At 45.2% G+C, this 25,013-nt stretch overlaps 1 protein-coding gene across 2 annotated transcripts in view; it reads right to left on the minus strand.

Moving 5' to 3' along the window:
* The window catches only part of PEX14 (peroxisomal biogenesis factor 14), a 137,113-nt gene that overhangs the window by 94,256 nt on the left and 17,844 nt on the right, over positions 1 to 25,013 (minus strand). The gene's annotated exons all lie outside the window — the stretch shown is intronic.

The following is a 25,013-nucleotide window of genomic DNA, read 5'->3' on the forward strand; positions in this document are numbered from 1 at the left end:
GTTTCTATTCAAACAGTCAAATGAAATCAGCTCCTCTCAGGGGAAAGTCGTCCTCTTCACCAAGCACACTGGCCCCTGGGAGTGCACAGGAACAGACCCTCTGCCAAGATAGTAAGATCAGGGGAACCAGCTCTGGCAGCAAGTGGGGTCACATCCGTTTGAAGTAAGCTGGTGGCCAGTTCAACTGTCTAAAAAAGGGTATCTAACATGGGTCAGGCCTCTCTCGCCGACTTCAGGAGTAACTCACCCACACGAGTGTAGCACAGAGAAGCAAGACAAGCCATGCCTCTGACACGGATGATGAATGAGTCATCGCTTTTTACACATCTTTCGGAGGCACTGAGATAAGGACTGTGGAACTGATTCTTGTACCCATTGTCAGATCTGTACCCACAGACTGTCTTTAGCACCAAGATGTAAATTTGAAAGAGAATCTAAATCAAGAGATATCAGTCCAGTTGCCTCCTCTGATAAACCCCAATTTAGAAATTTTTAGCTCAGCAAAAAATTCCGCTGCACACAGAAAGAATTAAATGGTAATCATCATGGCTTTGAACCATTCAGTAACCTTTCACTAAACACCATAAACATTCCTATCATCAACAACCACAGCTTCCAATAAACAAATACACTTTTAAAAATAAACGATTCAGGGCTTCCCAGGTGGCGCAGTGGTTGAGAGTCCGCCTGCCGATGCAGGGGACACGGGTTCGTGCCCTGGTCTGGGAGGATCCCACATGCCGCGGAGCGGCTGGGCCCGTGAGCCATGGCCGCTGAGCCTGCGCGTCCAGAGCCTATGCTCCGCAACGGGAGAGGCCACAACAGTGAGAGGCCCGCGTGCCGCAAAGGAAAAGGAGAAAAAAATTAAAAAAAAATAAACGATTCAACAAAGGCCTATTAGACACCACTGCCATCTTGGCCATGAGGCTCTCAGTACAGGTCTCCTACCTCTAACAGGAAGATAAAAAGGAAGGTCTTTCTGCCCTCCATCTGATGTTCCTAGCAATCCTGGTCACCTAAAATGAGCATGTATTTTACTTACAATTAACGCAAAACTTAAACAGTTTTCACCATTAAGCAAATCCGTCCTATTGAGCACCCCCTCCCCCTCTAAATCAATGGGAACTCATTTCTAATTCCTTCCAGCTCTGTCTGGGAAACAGACAGAGGTTCACTTTTTGTTATCAGAAGGATTAAGAATCACCATCTTGCTGTGCAATCTTCTTGATTCTCCACACCCCAATTGTGCTAGGGTGAAAGACTTTGAGATCACAAAAATCCCTACATCTCCTCAATTTGGCAAAAGCTTCCTGAGACATCACTCATGGTTTTCTGTTCACTGTCCTTTCTCTCTCTCTTCTTGCCTGTTTAAACACATGGACACAGAGTTATTAACTTTTACAGGAAAACCAAATAAAATAATGTCGAAGCAAAAATGCGGTGATGTCAGGCTGCAGCTAGCACCATTCATCTGTGGGAATCTGATTAGCGCTCTAGTGGCAGAGCTACCTGGAAAAGTGCTCACAATCAAATAAAAAAATGATACCAAAACATTAACCTGATGGCTAAAAACTCCACATTTAAACAGTTAAAGTAATAAAGGAGCTTTTATTGAGTATTTTTTATATTTCATTATGCCCCAAATTGACGAGGACTCCCAGATACATTTTCTAGACTTTCAGTTCCTCAAATCAAATGCTCTCTTGGACTTTTTTTTTTAAACTAAAAGGAAACAGCATTTCTTGTAAATTTGAATGAAAGGATTAAAGCTTCTCCTACAATATCAATATCAGCTTTGAGTGCAAACACAGCCAAACACTGCAACAAACAGAAGCCTTTTTTGGTTTATGTACTTTTAAAAATAAATAAATTTATTTATTTTTGGCCGTGTTGGGTCTTCGTTGCTGTGCACGGAACTTTCTCTAGTGCGGCAAGCAGGGGCTACTCTTAGTTGCGGTGTGTGGGCTTCTCATTGCAGAGCACGGGCTTTAGGCACGCGGGCTTCACTAGTTGTGGTGCGTGGGCTCAGTAGTTGTGGCTCGCGGGCTCTAGAGTGCAGGCTCAGTAGTTGTGGCACACAGGCTTAGTTGCTCCACGGCATGTGGGATCTTGACGCACCAGGGCTCGAACCCGTGTCCCCTGCATTGGCAGGCGGATTCTTAACCACTGTGCCACCAGTGAAGCCCTGGTTTATGTACTTTAATCCTAAACCTGCCCACAGCCAGCAGAGAATTTTCCTCCATGATTTTACCTCACACAAACACTCTATTTCCTCATTCACACACATTTTGCTCAAAGTTTGTAGGAAACAGGGACTTCCCTGGTGGTCCAGTGGTTAAGACTCCAAATTCCCAATGCAGGGGGCCTGGGTTTGATCCCTGGTCGGGGAACTAGATCCCACGTGCATGCCGCAACTAAGAGTTCGCATGCCACAACTAAAGACCCTGCGTGCTGCAACTAAGAACCAGTGCAGCCAAACAAATGTTCAAAGTTGGCAGGGAACAGAATGTGGCAGAGTGGCAGGGCAGAAAGCAGGCCGGGCCTCAAGAAACCTGCACACCGAGTCCAACCCTAATGCTATGTCCTCAAACCCGGCCCCTCACGCCCCGACTCTGTGCCTCAGCGTCCTTCATTTCTGTAAGATAAGGGCTTAAATAGATGGCCTTCTGGACCCTCCAAGCTGCATCATTTTATAATTTCCAGTTGACTCCAGCAGGCAGCCTATGATACCTAGGCCAGGGAAATGGGCAAGGGTCAAGGACCAGAACCAACCATTCGAGAGCTCGGCTCTCCAATCTCACCCAATCAAAAAAAGGAGAAAACCAACAAAGAAGGAGAAGGAGAGAGGGAAAGAGAGAAGAAATCGCTGTTGTCAAAAAAGAAATGACAAATTCCACATATATTACACATAGCAAAGATTTATTCACACTACTTATTATTTATTTCGTATACAAGCTTAGTTAAATGGTGTCCAAATCACAGAAGATTAAAAACTGCAAATGAGAAAGGAGAATTGAGCCAGCTAGCAAGAGATACTCACAGACCAAAGACCAGATAGTGAAAAAAGCCTAGCAACAAATGTCAGGAGAGAATCGTCTATGAAAAGCAAACAGAAAACTCAAAAAGTTTATCAGTCCAGGGTCATTCGGCACAGATGGAGTCATGCAGAGGAGGGGCAAATACACAACAGATCTATATTTCAACAGGTTTTGAAAACAGAATCTACACTTCCAACACAATATAAACATGTACATCTAAAATGATGATACTGAGTCATCAGGATTGAATTATAGTCTACTCTGCCTAATAAAGCGAGAAAGCATATAACCCATTTTATGTAATTCCCAGCCAAAAGTTTTAAAGTATTTTGTTTTGTTTTCATATGGATCTCGATGGCCTTCGGGAAAATGTGGCTATCCAGAATGACTTATTGCAGGAGGGTGGCAGAGATGGTGGCTTCCCTGACCTGAACAAAAACAGTTTTTATTCAAGTTAGTTAAGAAGCAGGAAGCCAAAGATTAAATGATGAATAGTTACTAAGCATTCACTGGGTCCACACAGCACACCAGGCACTTAAAAAACCAAGAAGAACAAGCAAAGATGCTGCTTTTGCAGTTACAATCTAGAACAAGGAAAGCCATCCGGCCCCATACATGACCTAGGACTCCCCTCCTCAACAACCTTGACAAATGATCAGTGAGCCTCCACTCAAATGCTTATAATGAACAGAGAACTCACTCTCTTAAAAGATTATCAATTCATTTTCAGGAGTCCTTCTTTAAACTGAGTTGAAATCTGCTTTCCTGAACCTTCTGTCCATTGACTCTAGTTTTCTGCAGGAGAATACTACTAACTGATCCACTTTTTGAAATAATGCTGGGTAAGGAATGAGGATAGGCCTCTGTCACTTGGCTATCTTTTCTATAAAAGCATTTCCCTTACTCTGCTTATTAACTAAATGTGAACACCCGTTTCACTGTATAACAGTTTCATGCTCTTAAGCTTGGTAATAGCAGCCTTGCCCTTTCTGGGAGAGCCAAGGCTACACCTGTAATGTCAGAATGCATTAGCAATAATAAAGGCCACAGTAATGCAAGAGACGACTTCATACACACGTCATTCCAGAATGGCTAAATTCAATCAAATATGGCAGTGCTTCCTACAATGCTATGATCACCAGGGCCAGCGCGTGTGACGTGGGCCCACTTACTGGAAGCCGCTGGAAAGAGAAAGTGAGCGCTCTGCTTTGAGACTATAATGGACAGAGTTTTTACCAGCCCGTAAGTGGTTTGGCATCCTTCTTTCCCAGGAATTACCTAGAAATTCATTTAACATCTAAAGACTACAAATGAACTTCAGAAGGCTAAAAGTACATGAAGAGAAGGGCAGCGGGGCTCGTATTCTCTCACCCTCATCTTAAAGATATATGATCCTGGGCTTCCCTGGTGGCGCAGTGGTTGAGAGTCCGCCTGCCGATGCAGGGGACGCGGGTTCGTGCCCCAGTCCGGGAGGATCCCACATGCCGCGGAGCGGCTGGGCCCGTGAGCCATGGCCGCTGGGTCTGCGCGTCCGGAGCCTGTGCTCCGCAGCGGGAGAGGCTGCAGCAGTGAGAGGCCCGCGTACCGCAAAGAAAAAAAAAAAAAAGATATATGATCCTTATGGAGAGAAAAGTAAACTCCCAGAAGGTGGTAATCAAGAATCAAAGCCAGGGACTTCCCTGGTGGTACAGTGGTTAGGAATCCGCCTGCCAATGCAGGGGAGACGGGTTCAAGCCCTGGTCTGGGAAGATCCCACATACCGCGGAGCAACTAAGCCTGTGCACCACAACTGCTGAGACTGCGCTCTAGAGCCCCCGAGCCACAACTACTGAGCCTGCGTGCCACAACTACTGAAGCCTGCACGCCACAACTACTGAAGACTGTGCGCCTAGAGCCCGTGCTCTGCAACGAGAAGCCACCACAATGAGAAGCCCGCGCACCGCAACGAAGAGTAGCCGCTCGCCACAACTAGAGAAAGCCCACGCACAGCAATGAAGACCCAACACAGCCAAAAATAAACAAATAAATTTATATATTTTTTAAAAAAAGAATCAAAGCCAAAGATGACCTGGTCTTAATTCTAACTCAGTCACTAACTTCTTCAGTAACTTTCAGAGAGTTGCTTACCTTTCCTGTTTCTGCTTCCTCATCTGTAAAATGGAACTATAACTGCATAGAGACTCACCAAAGTGTTACAAGGAATAATTAGTTAGCATTTATATAATACTTTTGATCTTCAAAGTAGCATTATCAGACTATAAAGTAGAGTAGACGTGGTTTGAAAAATCTTTTTAAAACCTAAAATAAAGTATGCAAGCAAATTCAGAGACGCAAAACAGGCTGACCTCATCTCCCAACAGCCAGATCTCTTTACCCCCATAGACAGCCATTTTCTGCCCTAATCTGTACTTGCATGTAGAGACAAAGGTATAAATCTTTTATTGGGAAAATTGGAGGAGGTGGAAAGAAGAGAGAAAGGAGAAAGAGAAGGTTAGAGGAGAGGCACTAAAGAAAACATAAAAGGGAAGAGAGATAAGAAGAGAGAAAAATAAGGGGCAAGGGGCTTCCCTGGTGGCACAGTGGTTAAGAACCACCTGCTAATTCACGGGACATGGGTTCAAGCCCTGGTTCGGGAAGATCACACATGCCATGGAGCAACTAAGCCCATGTGTCACAACTACTGAGCCTGCGCTCTAGATCCTGCGAGACACAACTACTGAGTCTGCATGCCACAACTACTGAAGCCCACGTGCCTAGAGCCCGTGCTCCGCAACAAGAGAAGCCACAGCAGTGAGAAGCCCGCACACCGCAACGAAGAGTAGCCCCCGCTCGCTGCAACTAGAGAAAGCCCGTGCACAGCAATGAAGACCCAACACAGCCAAAGATAAATAAATAAAACAAATTTTTAAAAAACTTTTTTAAGAAAGGAGGACAAGAAGGGAATAGAAAGCAGCAAGAAATAGAGAGGCAAATCCTAACCCCTAGAAGAAGAGCAAAAACAGGAAGAGAGGAAGAAAAACAAAGAGAAATGGAAAAGAAAACTTCATTAGGGAACAAATATAAAGTGTATCCTGTTTTCAGAGAAAAAAGAAGGTTAAATTTTTTTTAAGTTAATTAAAAAGAAAAAGCGGAGGACAAAGAGCAGAGGATAGAGAAAGAGAACATAAAGCTTTAAAGAGTATGTCTGGAAACCAGAAAGCTGGAAGGGAAATCATTAGCAAGTCCACAGTGCGTCTACAGTGATACTGCGTGGATCAATTCATTTAACGCTGCCCTGTACATTTACAGAAAAGTACCTCTGATATAATAAAGGCTCATAAACACGCAGAAATTGGGTTAGACCCGTTTCGAATTCCTGCCAAACAATGGTTCAGAAAAATGAAGCTTTATTTTAATTAGCTGGACTCATGAGTGATTTGATAACAGCAGATGCTGTCTGGATGCTTTCAGCTTGATGGGCTCCACATACATGAACTTAGAGTGGTTTTGATGCAATTAGGTGTTTCTTTCTGTTCCAACATGCCAGGCCCTAGGACCAAAACCTATGTGTAGCCCCTACATGTTACTGTATTTATCTACATGTTAATATTTCAAATCATGAAGATGAGAAAAGTGACCACATAATAGAAGTAGAAAAGTAGTTTTCAAAGTCACTGCTGAGTAGATGAAAATATCCTCGTGATGTATTTTTTCTTTCCACTGGGGAAAGAGAAGTTGGGTAGCTGAGAAAAAGCCACACAGGGCAGCATCGTATAGAAATATTTAAAGCCAAAGCTGAGACACAACAGACTGCGTACTTCCAGTTTTGCAATTCCAGTCCAGTGTTACGGCAAAGGATTAGCACGCTTAATGCACAGCCTGACCTGGGACTAAGTGGCCTTCAAAATGTTCTTTGTAATCAGGCATCCTATTATAACCCAGCTCACCGCTCCCTGAGACAGGCGGTGGTGTTCAGGACCACAACCCTGCAAGTCCAAGTATTTCCACCAGGTGCTTTCAAGCTGGGCATCTTACTGCCCCTCTCTCCCTTTTAAGCACTCTCTCTTCCAAAGAGCATTCTGTTTGCTTTTCCCCCAGCACTCACTGCCCTCTCTGCTAGGACCGCTTAGAATACCACCACCCACATGCACGGAGCTGCTAAAGGACCTGCATAAAGCCAGAGCGGCTTCCAGCATAGGGACTCACCTAAGAGGAGGACCCGATCTGTTAATTTTCTGTCAGTTTGTCACAGCTGGCCTGAGAAGGGGAAGATTATGAGAAGGGGTGTAGGGAGAAAGCTCTCTACTAGGTGTGCCACTAGTCTTCCTGAAATTCTGAATCAGGCTTTCAAAATCGTTCACCCCCTGCTGAATGACAGGTAGTACAGAGGGTAGAAAAAGAGAGATGCCAGAGTTTTGACTGACTCCCTCGCACAGAAGCGGGGGGTGGGGGTGGGGGCACTTGAACCCCACGACTACCACTGCAAGCGCACAGGGAGAAACACACACCCCCTCACTCTCTCTCTGAGAGGACAAAACAGACATGATGACCTTCACACCAGCTCCCCTTCACTGGCGCTAACAAGCTGAGCACTGTAAATCAAGGATGAAATCCCTGTGCCAGGAAAGCAAAGGAGAAACATTTCTTCTGTAAAGAGCCCAAGGATGCTGCCTGCTTCTGAATCAGCATTTCAGAGCAAGTGTTTGGAAAGCAGGAAGCTCCATGCCAGCAACTGAAGGAAAAATATGTATTTATTATATATAGTAGGCCTTCTTCAAAAGTTATTTATTTCACAAAACCACTCTGCTAAATAGAGGTTTCAATCTAATTGGAACTGCAATCTGCATATTGTAAATGCACAAAATGACAGTCTTTGAGATTTTGTTCTCCTCCACAGTTTATGGGTTCACAATTAGTAGATTTCTCAACATACATACAAGAATGTAAGAGTACAGAGGAGTATCCTTTAAAATATATATAGGGACTTCCCTGGTGGCACAGTGGTTAAGAATCTGCCTGCCAATGCAAGGGACATGGGTTCGATGCCTGGTCTGGGAAGATCCCACATGCCGCGGAGCAACTAAGCCCATGCGCCACAACTACTGAGCCTGCGCTGTAGAGCCCGCGAGCCACAACTATTGAGCCCATATGCCACAACTACTGAAGCCCGCACACCTAGCACCCGTGCTCCGCAACAAGAGAAGCCACCGCAATGAGAAGCCCGTGCACCACAACGTAGAGTAGCCCCTGCTCACCGCAACTAGAGAAAAGCCTGTGCTCAGCAACACAGACCCAATGCAGCCAAAAATAAATAAATAAATAATTTTTTTAATGCTTTAAAATATATATATTGTATAAAAAAATTTTTTTCAGCCCCTTGTATACCCCAGAGGAGGGGCAGAGGGTCCAAGCTGTGAAATGGGAGGATGCTTACAATACCTCCAAGGAGACAAAGCCAATCAGGGGAAAGGAGGCTGGTGGCAGCTGCCCGAGTGTTCAGGCACACAGGGCTTTGATGAGCCCCCATTCACCACTAGCCTTTTCTTTCCTTTCTCGGGGAGGCAAGGAGGGAATCCCTACTCATCCCAACTCTCTCCACTCCTATCCACATCCCAAATGAGCCATGGTTAATTAACAGAGATGCAAATAGTCACGGACTGAAATAAAGGTTTTTAACAGGAAGTAAAAGGAGACCTTATAAATCATACAGAAAAATAAAAAAGAAGAGGGAGAGAGAGAAAGTATCCAGAGCAAAAGGTCACACTACCAATAACTGAGGAAATGAAGAAGAAAACGGACAGGTCAGGACTTCCCAAAAGGTCTAAAATTGTCTGCTTGTACCTCTGGGTTCACATCAAAAAGTGATTTATGACAGAGGAGACACTGTTCTGGGGAAGAGAAGTGGGTACCAAGATTCTGGAGTCCCATATGCGCCCGGGACTTATCTTCCTAGATTGCATCCAAATTAACCTTCTGCTCCCTGTTGCTCTCACTCACTTCAAGAAAAAAAAATTATTTAATTTTTTCAAACATTGCATCCCTAGAGCCCAAAGATATCCTTTGCTTCCTTAAAAACTAAGCATCTTCCAATTTACGGCAACTCCTTTCTGCCCTCCATACTCTGACAATGCCAGCCTCTCTGTCACAGGGTGTAACCTTCATTAAAAAAAAAAAAAAAATCAGAGCTTCAGCTTCCCATTAAAAAAAAAAAAAAGATAGAAAGATAGGACGAATAAATATGAATTTGAAGGGGAATTCTGCCAAAACCCAAACCTCCCAAATCTGGTTCAGCCACATTCTTGCCCACAGCCTGTACTTCTCGGTGCCTCCCTGCATTTTTCAAAATGCAGCTGCACAGACCTCTTAAAATTCAGATTTCTAGCACCTATAATTACAGGGAGCTCGAGCCAGGCTCCTTTAATTAATGAACCTGACTCCTCTCTCTTCCGAGGAAATCTGCATAAGGGATGTATCACAGGGGTGAACTGGCCCCTGATCAGTGCTATCTGCTCTCTCTGCCAGATGAGCCAGCACTGCACCTCCAACAGGAGCACGAAGTTGCCCCCACCCCGCCTCCACCATACAACCCGATCTGGCACAAGCCCATAATGCAGTTAAGGCCATAAGACATTTCTTGGAACTTAAGGGAAGAGAATGATGCTTTCCTGGGTGTGACCAGCCAAATCCAAAGAGAATGAGATTCTCCCCGGTTCAAATGCTCCCCTGATTTTACTCTCTTCCCTCTGCTGGGATGAAAAGCAGAGGGTGCAGGCAGAAGCCACTGTTCAAGGCTGGACAAGCAACAGAGGGAGTAGCCTGGGCTTCGAAAACTCTGGAAAAGAAATGAACACAACAAGCCTGGGATTGACATGCATCCCAAAGCTGAAACAAAACTGGTAAGAAAAGCCATGCCTCTTTAAAGCAAAACAGGTGGAAAGGGGTCATGATACTGAGGATACTGTTCACAGGTCTGGAGAAGAATTTGAGCACATCCCAAGGACGATATACTGACCACAAGAGCTGTTCCCAGGTGGTCCTCACTGATTCTTGATACTACTCCTTTCTAAGCCAATCCCTGATTAGCACTTTTTAAAGAACTGGGCTGCCTTCTGGCTGCTCTGGGCAGCACAGCCTAATGCTGTCTGTATCTGCTGCACGTGCCAGGACAGCCTATAGCCACTCTCCTGAAAGTGGGTAAAAGCTGGCTTGTAACCGTGTTCTCTGGAAAGGAGGCTGCCTTTGGCTATAACAAAGACTGGAAATGGTTGCAAACAAAGCCACAGATGCCAGAACAGACAAGGCCTGGGTCAAATCAAGACGACCCCAGGTAAAGTTTCAGTAGGAGATTTGAGATCCAGTAGAAGATGCCAATGGATTTGGCAATAATAAAAACAGGTTTGGTTCAGCCACTACCATCTGATAACTGTTTCTCAAGGGCCCCTCAGGCCCACAGCAAACCCAGTGGGGCAACAGTTGTTTTACTGACCAAATAAACATACCAATTCTACAGGTAAAGTTGTCAGACTATGTACCCAGTAACACACCTTCTGAGGTTTTCGCAGTTTCTCATTCGTGATTTGGGCTATAAAACGAGGCTAAGGAGCTACTGGAGAACATCACTGGGGTCAACCAATAAAAATTTGAGTTGTGTTGTCCTAGCTTCTTAGTTCTTCCCAGGGGACTTTACAGTGTAGGTGTCAAAAACTAAATTTGATCATTCTGTATTCTGCCAGGAAAGGAGGCTTCAACGTTCCAGTGACTTTCTGCTGCTGTGAATACAATTTCGGAAGAAAGGAGAAAAAAAAACAGTAACATCAGTCTATCCAATGGTTAAACCCTCAGATTAAAGCAAGGCATGCTCACTGATGGCTGAGTCTAACTCCGTGCGCCTGTCTTGTTTCCTGGCACGGCGACCTGCCATCGTGATGGCCAACCCCCAGACGCTAACACCACACACCATCCCTGCTTTCCCACTAGATCTGGCTCCAAATCCATAAGCATATCCCAGCCTGGATCCACAGCCCTCGGTGCTGCAGTAGAGCTCCAGCCTGAGAACACGACTGACCGACTGACTGTAGGAGCCACTGCTTCCGTGTTTCCAAACCACAAGCAGCCAGAGCTGGGTGAAGGATTTTTTAATTTGGTTTGGTTTTCCAACCAAGACATTCTCAAAGTTCAATGTTCTTTGAAGTGGAAGCATTTAATTTTCGAACAAACAATTGGAAGCACAGGACCAGAGAAAACGCAGAATCGAGGACGAAGGTCAGGATACGCAAAAATAAGGAGCAGGGAGGTAGCTGAGTTCAGGAATGTCCAGGGAGTCTTGGCATGGGAGCTCACACCAGCTGGCCAGGCACTCTCTTTCCAGGGTGTCTCAAGGGGAAATCACCCATCGATCCTAGGACACACTGGTTCTAGGACCAATCCCTTACCTCAGAACAGCCTCTGCCTCACATTCCTGCTTGCGCTTTAATGTTTAAATTATTAAATGCATTAATGTATTTACATTATTCAAGTCTTATGTGCATTTTTCTAAGATAATTTATGTATAAGAGTTTGAATGTCCATGACTGTTAATGTCTACAACCCTTCCTGTTCATTATTGATTCTGGAAGAAAAAAAAAAAAGTCCGAGTTTTAATGCCTTATTTTTAATGTATTAAGAGTCTGAATAAGTGCATTCTCTTTCTTCTTCTGTGATTTCATGCTTTAAGTAGTGCATTTATTAAACTGACACAGTAGGAACTGTGGCGAAGCCTGGCACGGCCCCACGCTGCGGGAGCCGCCAGCGGGAGAGGCGCGCCTGCTCCTCTGCCACCAGCGCTCGGCACTCTTCCCACCTCCGCGAGGCCGGGAGGGCGGCCGAATTTCGAATTTCGGGCGTGCAAGGAGATTTCTCTTCCACCTTTTTAAAGCTCTTGCCCAGGTCCTCTCTCCTTGGTAAGTGGGTTTCCAATTAAGGTTTTTCTGCTCATCGGAAGCCCTCCTCTGGTGTGCTCCAGCTGATATCCAAACAGAGCTCACGGTCAGCACACAATTTTCAAGAACAATCAAAATACCTAGCTTAGCATGGCAAAAACAGCCAACAAAACAACTACTTTTAAAGGGGGATCTCAAAATGCAAACATCTCAAACAAACGACACCTCCATTTAGGCAGAAAAACAACTTTCTTTTGAAATCCAGTTTCCCCAGCGTAACAGCCCTCTTTCAACTATAGACAATAGAGCGACAGTGACACCCAATGGCCTACAAGTTCATCCCAACTGAGCATTCCCCCGGCTCTCCCCGAGGTGGGTCTCAGGCCCAGAGTTCCTGTGCCAACATGGAAGCTAGAAGGAAGTATCAGCTACTCATCAAGAAGCTGAAGTGCTAATGGATAAATTTCTTGCCACTACATGGAACACACACACAGTATGTAATCATGCACGTGTGTACAAACAGCACATCAGAGCACACGTCAGTACAGTCTTTCTGGCGGGTGACGTGAGAACGTGCGTACATGCACACACACAGATGCACAATACGTGGACTCAGCCACACTGTACAAATCAACTTGGAGTGGGAGAAAAGATGCCAGACGTAGTTCACTGCCATTTCAGAATCTGACTCTGCCATTTCAAATGTCACATAGATATATACACACACACACATACACAACAAACTTATAATATGTATACGCTATATGGGTTTTTAATATACTTTCTCCTTTTTTTTTTTCTGTTTCCTTTCTTTTTCTTCTTCTTTTCTTTTTTGGCTACTCATTACCATTCTTTAACTGTTACAATTTATATCAGCATATAATGTTAAATAATTACAGGGAGCCGAGCACACTCTAGTGAGGATATAAACGCGCTGTGGGAATCTACAGATTTAAACAAATAACACTCACAGCAGGGGGTGAGCGGATGAATTAGCATTAATATCTTGCCTGGGAGATCCCAGTGCACTGGTACTGCTTAAATACAGATCTTTTCTGTAACAGTCAGTATGACAGCTCCCAGCAACACGGCCCCTTTCCCTTTCCCAGTCAATATAGCAGCCAGTGAAAACAGAAACGTCCCTATAGCAATCAATATAGCAGCCAGCTAAAATAAACCCTTCCCTTTTAAGGGCTATATAATAGTCAGCTAAACGGAAGAATTGGCACCCCTGCTGGATAGCTCAGCAGAGAAGCCAAGGAATGAACAGGCTACAAGCACTAAACGATCCTTCTGCTCCTCCAAAAGGCCCTGCCCAGGAAGGGAGAAGACATCCATAGGTAGGCAACCCAGAGGGAGCCTGTGGAGAGACACTTGGCAGGCTGCTCCTGGTCCCAAGGAGTAAATGTGCAGGGCACCCCTAACTGAGGTTTAATTAATACGGCCAGAAACTCTAGAATCCTTGTTCAAACTGTCAGCTGGAACGAGGGAACATCTCTCTCCAGTGAGGAGTGAGAGTATCTTGATTTGAACCCCGCTTTGCTCCCGCCCTGCTCCCACCCTAGCCCCAGAAGGGAAGAGTATTAAGTTAACAGCCTGTGGTTTTCTATTTTCCTGCAGCAGGAATAGTGGTTGTGTCAGAAACAGACATCGAGCCAAGTGGGTGAAAACACAGCATTCTATGTTGAAAGCTGCCCTGCAGATTAACAGAACTCATGTTTAAAACTCACAGCCATCAAATTTATTAAATACTGTAATGATATCATATTTTCCCCCATTCACAGCATAGAAAATACTCTCCTTCCTTAGAGACATATAGGAAAGAAGTTTTCCTGCAACAGAATTCAGAGGATGGCTCACTCTGAAGGCCCAACTAGACCAAAGGCCTTTAAAAAAAGAAAAAGAAAAACAACAAGGAACATTTAAGAGAGGCTCCTGTGCATCTGAAGTAATTGTTCTTTTTCATTATAACTAGCTACTTCTAAAATTAGTTCAGTAAGATTTATGAATTTGATAAATGTGGAATATGACCACTGACACCAGTGCAGGTTTCCCACAAATACTCCTGAAGTTAATGCTGGGATTTGGTTATGCTCCAAAGCAGATGAACATCAGGGACCCACCCCACCTTCATTAAAATTCCACAATCTGTCTGCCATCCTTTTGAGTAAACCCACAGAGGGTCCCTGTTTCCCTGGCCAGGTGTTTATCACCCAATGATGTTCATGTCATCAATCAGGTGACTCAGTCAAGTGCCACAGTGTCAGAAACTGCAGGAAGAAAGATCCGACAAGTCCTAGTTTGAGAGCTCAAGTCCTTAAAAATTTAGATCCTGACACCCCACCTAAGCCGTGAGAATGCTCTCTTTTACTTCAGGAATTCCAGGTAAATGCCATCTTAGGAGAGAAAAAGGTTAATAAGATCAAGGCCCTCTCCTGGCAATCAACATTCTGTGTAGGAACCCTATAGGCCGTCCTAGGAAACCCTAGCAAGCTTAGTCACACTGTGATCCTGGTACCCATTCAAGGGATACGTGGGGAGACCCACGATTTTGCAAAATGCAGTATCACAAAAAGTGAGTTCCTGTTACGATTTGACATGGCATTAGCTTCTAGAGCTGAAGCCAGTGAGTACTTTATAAAATTCAATGTACGTGGATGTTTCCATTTCTAAACCACACACAGAAACTGGGGGGGCGTAGACTCTCAATCTGATGGCAGTAAACCTGGAGAGAACTCATCACGATGTTAGCAGAGACTCCACTTCAACTACAGATGCCATCACGATCATCATCAAAGCAGTGGGCGGAGTGTGGGGGGTGTGCAGGGGAGAAAGAGGGAGAAAGAGAGACAAATGAAAGGGAAAATAATTATGAACGGGAAGGAGAAAAGAGAGACATGAAAGAAAAGATCACAGATAACAGAAGAGGTAACAAAATAAAAACAGAAAGACGAAAACCTTACTTTGGCATTTACAGTTTAAAGGTTTCAGGGCATTTTATGAAATGACAGTTGCAATAAAACAAACAGAATGGTGAGTCATCTGGTTTCCAACTTCTGAGTCAAAAGGGGCTGTTTCTAGACAAACTACAAAGCAGCACTGCTGCCTGCACACTTAACGATGCCTATCACAGCTACAGAACAGGATGTGGAGAGAGAGAACGGGGAGGTGGGAGTGAGCACTGTCTTTGCTGGTCTCAGTGTCCCTGTGAATAAAGACTGTCAAGATTTAAACCATAATAATGGAAAGGCTATAAAGGTCTCAGCCATAATGTTTCCTCTGATGTTCCCTTTCATAAAATGCCCGCTTTATGTTGCCTACGTGGCAATGGTACACTAAACATCTGCGTACCAGTGGGAATGCTGCACCCTAAGTTCCCAGCGGGCAGCAACTGGGCACTCCAGCCCCTTGGCTCACCATCACCATCTACATAAGTGAACGCGCGCGGGCATGCACGCACGCACGCACGCAGAGACACACACACACGCCACAAGCATGTGCTGAGTGCCTACTTCCTGCTAGGAGCTGAGGGATAAGGATGTGTGCCCACTGCATACAGGGTTCAGCAAGGGGCCTAGGTGCGAAATACCCAGGAAACAAACAAACGAAAAATGTATTCTGCTTGGAAATGTGGCCATACGGCACAGGGACTCCTTTGCCACTTTAGCACCTAGCAGCCCTACACAAGAGTTTGGCAGCCTAACAGTGAGACGTAACTTTTCCCCGTCCTGTGCCAGAGCAAAGTGGATAAGCTGGAATACAAATCAGATAAACGCTCAAAAAGGGGGCTGAACTGGGCACCCACAAAGACTTGCCTTTACTTGGACTTGGCAGACGAAACTATACAGAAAACCGCTGGTTTCAAGAGAATCTTATCTGTAGCCTGTCACCTAACCATTCTAGGCACCAGGGAGCCGCAAAGAAAACAGAAACAAAACCTCTCCCCGTTAATACTGTGTAGACATGACAAAGAGGCAGGAACTAAGAAAGAACAAGGTGGACGTGAAAACCACATGTAGGGATAAAATGAAGTTGAAATCTGTACATCAGGGAGACCGTGTGATGCAATTAGGGAAGCCAAGGTACAAAGTTAGGAAAGGACCAATCTGGTCAAGCCCAGGGGCAGATGCAGAATGATAACTCGAGTTTGCTGGGTAGGCAGCCAGTGCCAACCACAAACCATCACTGGGCTGTTTTCCCTGTTGATCTATAATTGGCGAGTCTGTGATAGAGCTACCAATTATCGTTAGACCCCCTGTATTTAGTTCACAGACAAAGGGAAGCAGGAGAGACCAGTTAGTAACGAGTAAGTAATGGCCACTAAAATACATCGTATTTTACTGAGCTGCTTTGGCAGGAAAAGCCATTCAGAAAATAAAAAGTGAAAGAATAAAATAAGCTAGAGAAACTCAATTTTCTTCTTCCTTCCTCCCAAAGCCACAGTTAGGATAAAATGAGGTTTGTGCGGGTTAATCCTTATGAGGTAAGAAAAAAATGATTAAATACATTAAAAAAATCAATTGTACATTAAACCAAATCCAGGAACTGCAAAAACAAACGCTGCAGCGTTCCTCCAACCGGTATTAGCTCTGCCGGTCTGGTCAGCAGGGGATACCCCACCAGCCGGAGCCCGCTGAGGTAAATGGAAGCCGAGCAGAGAGGAAGGGAGAAAAATGGAGCAGGGAGGGGCTGGGGAGGGGTGCGGAACCACAGACCTGGATTTCACTGGAATAAAGTTATTCCTAGACAGTACAAAGGAAGAAATAAAGTGTCTTATATAAATGGGGCTCTGGAGACCAGGCTGAATTCTTCAAAAATCCAATAGAAATAACAATAATGATAATCATCATCGTTTGATAAACAGAAGTTATAAACCACTTTGCTGTCAAATGATCTGCCACTATTTCTAGTTATTTCTTCTGTTCATTAGCAGATTCTATTAAGCGCCATTTTTCAGAGAGACGACAGAGAGCAAGCTGGAGAGGTGAGGTTAGGAGGCGTGCCTTTGTCTCTGAGGAAAGCCACTCTCGGAGCCGGGATGGAAGCTCCCACCCTTCCCCAGCATGCCGGGGTCCTCAGGGTCCTCGGATGAAAGCCTGCAAGAAGGCAGAGCCTGGGAGCACTGGTCACCAGCTCCTCCCACGGTGGAGTCAGGACTGAGAAGTCTCAGCTAGTCCTAGATAAACCTCACAGGGCTGAAACGTCGCGGCCAATTTGCTTCTCCGTGTGTACTGCAAAACTCCGGTTCTGCCTGCAACCAGCCCTCCTCCTTTCTGTCCCCTGCTTCAGCCACACAACTGGAAGAAGACCTGAGAGTCAGGGCCACGGTGAAATACGCGCTTCTGGGATGGGGGCAGTCATTCGTTCACTTCAGCAAGGCACAAGCTGGCCATATGCATCTTGGGCCCCAAAGGCTAAAAGGATTGGCAAATCCAGAGTTTCCTCCTTAATGTGCTTATGAAATGAGTCATTTAGAATTGAAGAGAAACCTCCATAAGCCCGGCTTGGGAGTGGGGGTGGGGAAGGTTAAGGCACATGCTGACAGGAAGGACAGATGATCAACCACGTGACAGTGGTGTTCCCAACAGAATAAAGGCCCGTGTCCACAGGGGAAAGTTTCAAAACATCCAAACAGTATTAGAGTGGGTTATCAATGGCAACAAGTAAGATGTGACAAGATTTTACTCTCCTGAAGACATTCTCCTATCTTCAAAGCAAGTGACTTTTGCCGCCTTAATTCTGACAGTGAAGGATCTGTGGATGTTGATGGGGACAGAGATAAAGGATTTATCTGAGGGGGCAGAGAAAGCAGAGACGGAAGATCCTGAACACTGTGGTTTCTTATGTGGAGTCAAAAGCGGAGCGCTCAATTGTGGACCCTTCCCTCTGCCAGCAGGAGAGGGAACGATAAGCGGCTGCTGCCCCCTAGAAGCTACCAGGGACACAGCACCTTGCTCCACAGACAGAGATGAAAGATCCTATTATCTCGCCTCCATCCCGTAGCCTGTCATTAGTGAGGTACATGGGTGCAGAAACCTCCTCCAAGCACGAGGAGGCCCACATCACCTCTGATAAATTAATAGGTGCCTTTTCAACAGCTAAGATGCATACAAAAGACTCCAACCAGCCAGTGCGCATGAAGGCAGAGGCTTCAGAGGAAGCACAGGCTCACCAGGCAGCACCTGAACAAGCCAAAGCCCTCTCCCAGACTTCTGTGCTCTGCGAGGCGGGCACGCTGCCCCTGCCTGCCCTCCCACCCTGCTCAAGTCTGACGGAGAGAAGAGCTCAGCAGTGCGGGCGTTAGGGTTTATACATCCCAGCCCTGCCGCTGACTAGCTGTGGGAACCTGACTGCCCTGGGCTTGTTTCCTCACTGTAAACTGAGGAAGAGTGATCCTCGCAGGTTTGCTGGGATGAAACAAGATAACAAAAATAAGGAAACCAGCACGGAGGCCAGCACATTATATGGCAGAAGTCCTCCTGACCTATGTGATCAGAGCTAGCAATTGGTCAGTTAACTGAAAAATCAGTTAAAGCAGGGAATCATTAAAAACGGGGTCTTATCTACATACCTTAAACGTTTCACATTAACTTAAAACCTATAAACAAACCTGCGGTCATTTGCTAATCTTTTGATGTAGAGCCAAGACCTTCTCTTTGAGTGTGGGACCCACACGCCCGAGTTCCCAGACGTCTTTCTTGCATAAACTTCACCCGTAACACACCCTTCACAATTTCTAAAGCAAAGCGAGCCCTTAAAAGACATTAGCAAAGCAAACTGAAGTACAGAATACTTCTAGATTGTTAGGATCTTCCCCACTCACACCTAAAAAGACAGCAATCTTTTTAGCAGTTTGCATTTACCAAAACATTCAGCTTAGTTTTCACAGAACCCTCTTTTTACATTTATGTTTACAACATTTATAGATCACTCTGCTCACATTATATTTCACCTGTTTATAGCATATTTAACAAAATTGCCTAATTCGCTAACAAATCAACTGGCCCACGGGTTCAAGACAAGCTGACGTCCTCCTGGTCTGCAGAAGGGGTGTGGGTGTGGATGTGACCAGCCAGGAGCTGCCCAGTCAAGAGCACCCGGCACCATGACAGTGAAGCAGTTTCTAATGAAAGCTCTTGACACTTTCTCAAAAATATGTATTTATTGGTGCTGCCACTTCATTTCACAAGAGATCTGATATGAGTCAAAGAAAAGGATACAGCAAACAGAAGGTATGAGGAAAGGGAAAAAAAACGATGTTTAATAAATGCTGTTTACTCTCCCACTTCTCCATCAAAACCCATTTTCAGCAAACTGTGGAAAAACTAAACCATGTATATACGTATGATCAACTTGTGTGCCTGATTCTATCAGCAGCTCCTCCCCTCCAAGCTGGAAAAGGCAGCCCTGCCCCTGAAGATGCTCTTGCCATGGCCTGACTGGACCACAGTGGACACACAGAGAAAGGCCTCTTGGTGCTACCCCAGAGCACCACTCCGCAGACTCTTGTGAGCACAAGCAGGAGACCGGGGCCACCAGGGCCACCAAAGGCAAGAGGCCACAAAAGCGGCAGCACATCTTCTCCCTGACAGGGGCAATCCAGCCCCATCCAGGGGGGCCAGGAGACGGCTCCTGTCGGCCTCGGTGTCAGGGAGCACCCCACGCAGATTTACTGCAAGCATCACTCAGCGTCGGCCCCATCTCTAGACTGTGCAGACAAACTCATAATGGCAGAGAGAAGATTTGTGGAGCAACAGGCATAAATCTTGGTTATAACTACAAACCATAAAAGAAAGGAGAGCTGGGAGGGAAGGAGGGAGGGCCGCAATCACGTCCTTCTCCAAAGCACCACTTTATCTTCCCGCAGCTTCTCAGCGTAGAGTGGGGTTAACTACAAGAGGGGATTTTTCAAACCCAAATTGGTCTGCATGGTTTGACAATGGGCTAAAATATTTTAAATTGAAATTACCCTCAAAAGCAGAGGGCATACGGCTGCCCTAAGTATGACATTCAGTGCTTCACAAACTGGGGGCTCGTAAGGGATTTGCTGAGTTTGCCACATGGAATACCCACCTTTAGGTCACACTTTAAAAGCAGCTTTTGAGTAAAAATTCTTTCAAATAAGATAATGACTGATTTAAAACAACAGAAAACATTTTCAGAAGGTCACCCTGCCCAAATAAGAGCTCTATACATCCCATGCCCAGCCAACGCCTGGGTAGAACTCTGAGACTGTGTCTCCAGGACGAAAGGAAGAAAACGAAACCTCTTCTCAAAGAGGCTGGTGACAAGATGAAAAACCCAACTCCCCTGATCACTGTGGCTCTGAAAAAAGGCACTTGAGCGCTCAGCTCCCTGGTTCCCACTCCAGAATGAGGACACTGTTCAGTTATCCAATAGTCAGGGCCTCTGATTACAGAAACTACAGCAAGTATAAAGTATTACCACAAAAGCCAGAAACCCAAAACATAAACAAAGCTGAATAACAATCTCAAATTCCATTTCTCTAATTATTACTCCTAAGAGTTCAGATTCATCTAATAATTATTTGTAAAAGGACACCTTAAAACTGAAAAAACAACCTCTTCATTTACCTGAAGGAGGAAAGAACTGAAAGGCCACAGCCTCGTCTACTCAACAAACCTTCTCAGTCTGTAATAGGAAGGACAGAGTAGGAAGAGGCAGTAATTTCAAAATCAGTAAGTAGCCTAGAGACTACAGAGAAGCCACCCAGAGACGGAATGAGGCTTTTCTCAAGTTCATCCATTTCAGCATTTAGTTCTCTCCAGTTTCCTCCCCCCATCTGCAGGACAGGCGGGAATCTCAGGCACCCTCCCGACAAGGGGTGCCAATGTTAAAAGAGCAGCGTTTTCCACAGGTGATGAGAGGAGAGTGGGGAAGGAGGAAAGCCAACATTTCCTCCTACCTAGGTGCCCAGGCCTCCAGCCCACAGCAGCATCCCAACGGAGGAGCACCACAAGCCCCACCCTCTGGCTGCTGACACTCGATTTAGGTTCCAAGTTTCTCACAGCAGCCATGAGGGGTGCCTCCTGCCTTTGGTACCATAAGTACCAAATCTGCAGATGATTCACTTTTTACAAATAAATAAATAGAGCATATTCAGGATTATCCCTATAATATCAGCCCCAGTCACTGCTTCTAGGCAGACCCTGAGTGGGAAACAAGAGGTGGAGATTACAGTTCACTTCAGCAAACCTAACTCTGCTACACCCACAGAAATCAACCACTACAGACCCTTTAAATAATAATGCTTAATACTTTAGATTTGCCATATTTATTTATTCTTCCTGGAAAAATGACAATTTCCTGAAATCTCTAAGTGGCTAGTTTTATTATCCCTGTGCTTGTAAAACACTTTCATGAATACACTATTAAAATCAATTTTATTTCCCCACCAAGTGCTTTGAATTTTGTAAAATAAATATATGTGTGTTACATGTTCTGGATATACACATACACACATATGTACATGAGTATATACACAAAGAAATGCATTGAGCATGGGAATGTCATTCTTCAGAAATGTTTTGGTGGGGAAAAACATAAGAATCACCTATCCACAGTGAGCCCACCAACAAGTATACCCAAGTATCAATACTTGAACCACAAAAGATACAAATATAGGGGAGACTGTGCCAGAAGTACGTGTGAGAGGTCTCCAGGAGACAGGCAACCAGCCACGGCTCTCTTAAAGAGAAGCTCACAAACTAGCTCCCTGAATTCATCAAGATATTAACGGCCTTTTGATTACCAGTCTCTGGTTAACTGACTTAAAAACCAAAGAGGAAACCTTCGGTGTTCCAGGCATAAGGTGGATGAGCTCCCCAGAAGGGTGGAGATCAAACACATGATGCAGAACCGCCCCCTCCCCCCTCAAGGTTCTGTCTTAGCCTCAGGGAGAAACCTGAGGATACATGATACTTCCGTACTTCAGATATGTGAAACCTAAAAATTAAAAAAAAAAAAACGGGGCTTCCGGTGGCGCAGTGGTTGAGAGTCCGCCTGCCGATGCATGGTACACAGGTTCGTGCCCCGGTCTGGGAAGATCCCACATGCCGCGGAGCGGCTGGGCCCGTGAGCCATGGCCACTGAGCCTGAGCGTCCGGAGCCTGTGCTCCGCAACGGGAGAGGTCACAACAGTGAGAGGCCCGTGTACCGCAAAAAAAAAAAAAAAAATGGTACTCAGGGGAGGGTGGGGGGAATGGGTGAAAATGGTCAAAAGGAACAAACTTCCAGTTATAGAATACATAAGCCATGGGAACGCAATGTTTAAAAAAAAAAAGAATTCAGCATACTAAAAATATTAATCCTAGGGAATGTGATAAAGTAGAATTACCATCATCATTTATAAAGGTACATTAATTGTAGTTTGGGATTATTTTGGTAGAGGGATGCTGGGAAAAGGATAGAAACAAAAAACAAACAAAAAACAAAACCTATACCTACAGGTTAGAGGAAGAGAAGATTCATCCATTAGAAAGAAGTTGGTGTCAAAGAGCAAAACGCTGAAATTCTAGTTTAGCCCAAATTCATAAGTGTTGTATAAAGTAGGTAAGCAACAGAATTGCTGAATATTGAGGAGCTTGTTGTACTGAAACAAGGGAGCATATTTATTGCTGCTTCAAATACCCTAAACTCACATGACTAGAAGGACTCTCAAGACATTACTTAACCCCTGTTTCTGTATCCAAGCAAGAGAGGAACCGAGTTACTCCACGCAGACAACTGTCCACTCATTCTTACAGATCTATTGACTAGGCAGGACTTGATCCTGGCGGAGCAGTGCAGGGACCGACCCAGAACCTCTGTGACGGCCCGAGCACATGCCCACACAGGTGATGAGAAATCATGGGTCTGTGGGAAACTGACAGAAGGTTCTGAACAGGTCTGGGAGAAGCTAGAGGTCAGTACTCTGGAGCTTGCCCTGGGAGGCAAAGTTCAGAGAACAAAGTATAAAGAAAAAGTAATCAGCCGTTTTAACTCTGGCAAAGAGTTTTGTCATTTAACAATCAGAGAATTTCAACTGGGAGTTTACAGAATTTATCAAAATGAGTCTGTTTACCAATCACCAGCCCTGAGGACATCATGACATTATAGAGCAATTATCCCACTAATGTGGCCAGAGTTGCTGGGTTGGTTCTTTTGGGAGCGGAGGAGGATTGAAGGGGTAAGAGAAGGTACGTGCAGTGACCCTATGCGGCTGGAATCAAGACCAGGGGATGGCTATGAACACAAATGTGTCAGTTAGAGACCACAAGACCATACTTATCAACTCAAAATCACAAGCCAGTTTTTATAGCCCAGAGAGGACAGATATGAAAATCAGGCCCTCCTTCCCTAGCAAATAGAGCAAAACAATGATGCAGACACCCAAATACATCCACTGAACAATGAAACTTGCACTGTACTGACTAGTCAATAGAGCCTCTTTTGTTGTAACTCACTTTTTTAATAAAGGGAAAAATTCTTCCAAAGTGCTCATCTAGTTCTGAAAACAAAGAACAAGATTATTTGCCTTCAGCATCCCATGCTTAGCCTTTTTAGTGTAGAGAACAGGCAGCTTCCATTAAGGAATTTTGTGGAAAATATGCACCCCACTCAGTTAAAAACAAAACCAAAAATAACTGAGCATGGTGCTCCCTCAACACTGGACTATCCTATTCCTCCAGACCTGGCTTCAAGTTTCACAAAAACCATCCCTAAGCACCCCCTACCCCCAGAGAACTCTTCCTTCTCTGAATAATGAGGGCTCTCTTATACTCCCAGCCAGGCAATTCTGCACCAAATTATATACAATTTTGTACTGTTTGCTAAAATTATATACAGCCTTGTGCTGTTTGCTAATTGTTTCGCATGTAACAAATGCATTTTCTTCCCCAAATGAAATATATAAATTACTTGGGAAGAAGGCTTAGCTTTATTCTTCCATTGTCTGTTCCTGAGCACCCAGGAGACAGCTAACACACACGGCCTGAGGAATCTCCCCTGGGAAGGTGTGACTTGGGCTGAATGCCTCAGGGCTTTCTGTGGGTGGGCGCTCCCATCCCATCACTTCTCTGGCACCCTATGACTCTCTCCAGCCTGCTGCCGGTTCACAGCAGCTCATCCTCTACCCCCGACCTACTACGCAAGCCGCAAGCCGTCACTAGCCCTCGGAGGTTTCTCTGCCTGGCACCCTCCCACTGCCACTCCCAAGAGGCAGAAGTAGCTCACACAAGACCATACAGCTCGGCTGGTGCCCTCATTTAATCAGGCTGCTGCAAACGGCTGACCAAAAGCAATAAGGGCATGACTGAGAGACTGTGGGAGTTTAATATAAAAAAATTAATAAAAAAAAAAGAGGGGAAGGAGAAAGGGTCTACCTTTTAATAGGGCCCTAATTACACAACTCATAGGATCAACCCAAATGAGATGGGAGTTTATTTCGGGGTTTTTTTTAATTATTGTTTTTATATATATATATAAATTGCTGCTATGTGTTTTCTTTCCTCTGAGCAATTATGCAGCAAGTACGTAAAGAGGGGAAAAAATATTAATTAAATATAAGGTAATTGTAGAGCTGGCCTTGAGAGAATGAATCTGAACTCTGGACGATCGCAGGCTACTAGGGTTTGAAGACTGCTCGGGGCCTCCCAGAAAAGAAAGAAATAAAAATACAACCAACCAACAAGCAGATGCAGAGTACAGCAGGAAAAGACCAGTGCACAGAAACACTAGCAGAGCCAAGGGGCTGCAGCGCTCCAAGTACCCAGAAATCAGTGAGGCTGCCGATTGCCCAGGGCTCATTGCTTGAAAGAATGCCCAGTTTATACAATCATGCCCCAAAAGATGGTCCAGCCACTCTTCTGGTGATCAGTAGTTAAATCCATAGATTAAAATGTAAAAAGAGGGCATCCCTGGTGGCGCAGTGGTTGAGAGTCCACCTGCCGATACAGGGGACACGGGTTCGTGCCCCGGTCCGGGAAGATCCCACATGCCGCGGAGCGGCTGGGCCCATGAGCCATGGCCACTGAGCCTGCGCATCTGGAGCCTGTGCTCCGCAACGGGAGAGGCCACA

Source organism: Globicephala melas, chromosome 1 (assembly GCF_963455315.2).
Source record: "Globicephala melas chromosome 1, mGloMel1.2, whole genome shotgun sequence".
Taxonomy (NCBI): Eukaryota; Metazoa; Chordata; class Mammalia; order Artiodactyla; family Delphinidae; genus Globicephala; species Globicephala melas.